This window comes from Acyrthosiphon pisum, chromosome A3 (assembly GCF_005508785.2).
Source record: "Acyrthosiphon pisum isolate AL4f chromosome A3, pea_aphid_22Mar2018_4r6ur, whole genome shotgun sequence".
Taxonomy (NCBI): domain Eukaryota; kingdom Metazoa; phylum Arthropoda; class Insecta; order Hemiptera; family Aphididae; genus Acyrthosiphon; species Acyrthosiphon pisum.
In genome coordinates, this window is record NC_042496.1 from 8,922,611 (window position 1) to 8,928,156 (window position 5,546).

General features: G+C 31.9%; 1 long non-coding RNA gene across 1 annotated transcript; it reads left to right on the plus strand.

Moving 5' to 3' along the window:
- The first annotated feature begins 1,329 nt into the window (after positions 1–1,329).
- LOC100575339 lies at positions 1,330–4,337 on the plus strand. The gene is made up of 2 exons (XR_510623.2): positions 1,330–1,577; positions 3,237–4,337. It is a non-coding gene; the product is annotated as an uncharacterized LOC100575339 (long non-coding RNA).
- The last annotated feature ends 1,209 nt before the right edge of the window (positions 4,338–5,546 follow it).

The window sequence follows — 5,546 nt, forward strand, 5'->3', positions numbered from 1 at the left end:
CAAAACATCCCTTAATAAAGTTATACACTTATACCTAGTGTCGTTTGTTCACAAACTCTCCTGAAGAATTTACTCTTTAAGGTTCCTACCCCTAAAAATAGAAACTACATTCTATTTATCGTTTGTTTGTCAACCACTTACTAGGTAGATACGTTTTTGATTCTCATAAATATCGTTTGATGCGTTTTGCCAATGAGGAACCTATGACTTGGATTTCGATCAATTTTTAATCGTATCAACTATATTTACTAGCATTATATTATTGTTTTGAGTAAATATCCGTTTACTATATAAATAAAATAATTTTTTTTAATGTTCTAAAAAGTTGGTTCTCAGAAAAAATGAAGCTCTACCGCCTCCCCCATTTTAAGTCGTTATTGTTTTGGCGTAACTTAGTTATTATTTATTATATAATATGATTGAACAACGGAGTTTATATCAGCCAACAATATTACAGAAAATTACGTCAAGCTACAAATATCCTCTCCCCTTAGCGTCTACACGTGCAGTTACATGGGTATTGAATTCGACAAAGATATGGATAGCAAACGAACTACGATAATATTATGTTTGGCAGGTTTATACTTTGACCGTTGCAAACATGCTTCACAAACACAAAGGCACGAAAACCGTGTGGGCATCGTGAGTACGTGGGTATAATATTGCTACCAGCCTATAGATAAAAGATTTATTATTACACACTTGGAATATATATTTATACATTATACAGAGTGATTCACCAAGTATACTCATCCTCGTGTTTTCTTAAATAACGAATTTATTCAAATGCTGATTTTTGGAATTTTTAAATATATTTAGTAGAAAGAGTCTCAACAATTTGAAAACATAGTCTTAAGTATCTTTAGAAATTCCCGAAATCAGATTTTGAATTATTTTGGTAGAAAAAAAACGGTGTTCAACGAATCACCCGTAGATATAGTAAATTCAGTGATTTGTTTTGCAATTATGTTTTTACAAGTCAATTTTCCCGATAAAATAGTGGAAAATCCGATTTTTTTTCTCGTTCAACTTAGGTACCTAGACGGCTAGACGTTTTATATAATAATACTTCAGACTGCATTTAAACAATTTTTTCAAAAACATAAAATATATTCACTTGAAAAATTAGTATAGCCAATCAAATGCATCACTCCGTATTATTACGTTGTCGTAACGTGTTTGACAATATGATAATATTGTGGCGGTCATTGTGTACCCAACATATGGTCGAGCTCGATGACCTTGGAGTTAACCTGAGAGCAGCAGCTCGCCGTTGTCCGCCGTGTGATTGCCAATGTAAATATTATTATTATTATTACGACGCAGTATTATAGTAAATACTAAATATTGCGTTCGCTTGTTGTTGTGAGGTGCGCGACGAGACGAGACGCAATAATAATTAAAACGCGTGACCTAATAACCGTTTTCGTTATTCAGTGTCTTCAGTCGTCGAATATTTTTTGTTCCGAACACACAAACGATACGCCAACAATTATAATATAACATCGACTATCGTACTAATAAAATAGTATCGTAACGTCGATTTTCCAAAATGAACTCTGGGCCGTTAGTACGCTGTAAGTAAAATAAAAATAATATAATATCTCACACGCTTTTTACATGAATTTATATATAGCTCAGGTATATTATGCAAGTTGGGCGTTTATAATGCCTCCCTGCAGCCCGGGCAGAGAGAAACGAGTGTAGTGTAATAATGTCATATTAAAAGAGCGTTTTCACGATATTTACTCATAATAAAAAACAAACGCAACAATAATATTATGTTAACGCGTAATATTATCATCCTGACTGTAAGCCAGATATTTTACGTTGGTATTTTGTCTTTGAATTTTTTTCTACCTCAAAACCCGATTAATGTAATAGTTATCGTGAACGGAGGATAAAATATTTCGTAAAATGTTATGGTTATTTATTTATTCGAACCATAAGTTTACCAGTTTAGCTGGTATATACTATATATATTATCATTGATTATACATATAGTATGTGTATCAAGGTGGATATAATATATCCGCCTTGGTATGTATAATCAATGATACTATTATGGATATTGTATATAGGTACCCAAAAATTATTTTATGCCAGCGTTTACTCGTATAGGTGATATGCCGACGTTTTGTTTATTCTTCTTTCGTGGATAAATCGACAATCGATTACCTCTCGACTAAATCGCAGTATTTGTTTTGTTTTGTTTTTTCAATGTTTTGCCCTAATGGCAGCAAAAATGTTTTTGTTAATTATTTACACTCAACTTATATAGATATAGGTACACTCAATTTAAATGGCGATTTGAAAAGTTACTTATTCATTATTCATACGATGTGAAAAATAAATTTCAAACAACGTATTATACATTTGATAAAAATGTGAGTAATAAAAAAAACAGCAATATTAATTGAAATATTAAAATATAATTAATATTACACCGTATAGAGGTACCTAACCTAACCTATATAGGTACATTATATTATACGGATCATAACGTAGCGCGACGGAGTCGCATGGAAGTAGTATTCCATTATTTAGATAACTCCCATAAATTATTTACTGTATATTCGGATATTCCTTAACATGTATATACGTACGCTTACCGTATAATATTATGTATATAATATTTTTATTTTTATTTATAATTTAAATTATAATATTTTAAAACTGTTCATTTATTAGTAGTGAGTGGCTGGTTATTCGGGCTGTAAAATATATGACAGATTACATTTTTATATATTTGTTGATAGCGTACTTGAAATTGTTTTTGCATAGGCGGTACTACTATTCCGTTATTTAGCTACTGCGTATTTCGATTTGATTGATGCGCAACACGCGCATAATATATTTGTTATTATTACGATTGTCCTTTCAAATAAAACACTATTATATTATGTATTTAAGTGGACAAATGAAAATAAAAACCGTCTACATAGAATTGAAAATATACGATTAGGACTTAACCACATAGACAGCTATATTTGTTGTAAGACATCGTTCGCATTTTTCCTTAGAAACTATATGAAAACGACCATATTTTTCTATCCAAAAGTTTAAATTCAGGTTACCTATTACAGTTGAATGTAAGTACTCGAAATCCACCTCTCCAACGTGGACGAAAAACGCGTAGGTTATTATAGGTCGTAATTTTGATAATTTTTTTAAAAAACGTGTTTCCTTTGATTGTTCCTATAGTAAAATATATTTGTCTCGCCATTTTCTTACAGACGCCATGATAACCGGTGACGTGCTGGAGACGACCATCGGAATGACTGGTTTGACGATTGCGGCCGCTGCGACCGGCTGGGGCTTGCCATCGGTCGCGGTCACTTCGGCCGCCGTCGGCGTGTACAAAGTAGTCAAGTTACTGTGGAGAATACAGAGGAGATTGCGGTGACATCTGTCATGACAATATCACGTACACTTTATCATTATATACATCCATATACAGGACGATTCGTTTGACGCTCCTTCTCAGTCACCTTGCTATATAGTCGGTTTTTGGTGTAAAACGTATAAAAAGTTTTCGTATGAGTCAAATCTTGGAGGACCACTAAGCCCAAATAAATAACGAATATTAATTTTATGGTTTTTTGTTCGTAAGCATTTGAGACTGTCTTAGATGAGCTGACAGTACCATATTTTAAAATAGTAAATATATTCTACGACCCCCCCCCCCACCCCACCCCCAAGCAGTTCTTATCCAAACTTTAATTGCTTATGAATAGTTTAATTATCAGTACGAGAAAAAAAGTAAACGGCAAAAATCGAAACGGTAAAAAATTATTGAACAATCGACTGTATTAGTATGAACGTTTTGTGTCAAGACGATCGTCCTGTATATACACAAACCATATACATCTGAAATCTTATAGTCAGACAATTCGTCTACAACCGCGCAGTTTTGCTGATTCAAGATGTGACAGTGGATCGCAAACGCAGCCGCAGAGTAGAAAAATACAACCAAATAATATAATGCTGGCCTAGTCGTAAACATAATATAGCAACTCTTTGAACGTGTTTTTCTTGTAAGTGTATATCTGTGGTAACGCAGTACATTATTATATTATGTATATAATACAGTGTCGCTCAAAACGAAATGTAAATTTGTGTGTATATATTAAGCTAAAATAAAAAAAAAAAAATATTATACGTTATTTTTCTCCTATGTATGTGCATATATTATAATATAATATACTTATATGATATTATTATGTAAATCGTTAAGTGCTATTACAACAACGATATCATGTCTATGTAGTTATATATCATATAATGACGATCTTCTGTATATATATATAATATACCTACTATAGTTGTTGTAGTTATTTTGTTATAGTTTATTTTATATGAAATATGTTCGTCGTGATTTCTATGGAATCAAAAACGATGTATACGCGTGTTTAGATCATTAAATATACCTAGGTATATATTATTATGATAATATCGTCTACGCAGTAGAATTACAGCGGGGTGCGTGTTCAAGTCACGCGATATTACATACAGAGTAATATTCAACGGGCATGTTCGCCCCGTCTTATCCTTAACATGTATGCATTTATTTAAATTCTGATTTTTGGAATTTAAGTTTACACGGAGACCAAACTATCGAATATTTATTAGACTTTTTTATGCCTTTGTGTCAATATGGAAAGTCGTGTGGCAAAACAAACTTTTTTTTTCAAATGAAAACTTTTTACTGTAACATTTTTATTGTAAACCAATGATTCTTTTTTTTTTTTTTTTAAAGTTCAGCGTATAACTAAATAGAGATCGAACGAGTTGTTTTCTAGTTATTAAACATTATTAATTATAAAGATTAATAATATTCTTATGATAATTTTAAAAATTAAAATCATTATTTACGGTTATTAAATACTAGGTAATACAAACCCATTAATATTTTATAATTTGTTCGAGTTTTAGAACCGTCGAGCATACTAGATTAAGTATTACATCTTTTTATTATATTTTATATGTAACTGTTCCTCCCTCATACTGTAAACCTTGTTATCACAGGCTAATACCCTAGCTTAGTCATTTATGGAAAAAAAGAAGCGTGTATCGTTATTCATTCTTTAAACGGCATGAAAAAAATTAGGTGCCTACCTACACATGGAAATTCGAGAAATCCGTATTTAACTAAATGTGCGATCAAAGCATAAAATGGGGGTGAGCATTTATTTTGGTGAATGAATCACCTTGCAGTATACATACACCGACGTCGCCGCACGCGTTTTACACGTCACGCGTGCATAAAAAATAATCATTTATCATAGACTAAAAAGTCACGAATCCGGACGATTACTTACCTAAGTATCTACGTATAACGTGGGGCATTCCAACAACGACATATTGCTTTGTTTGATATCGTACATATATAATAATATTATGATGAACACAAATAGCGATCGTCAGAGAAACGTAGAATAGGTACTATTGCTAATATATAGCTGCCGTATATATAATATATTATAATATACATATAGTATGGCTGATGATAAAATCGATACTCGTGCGACAAAAATTAATGTGCG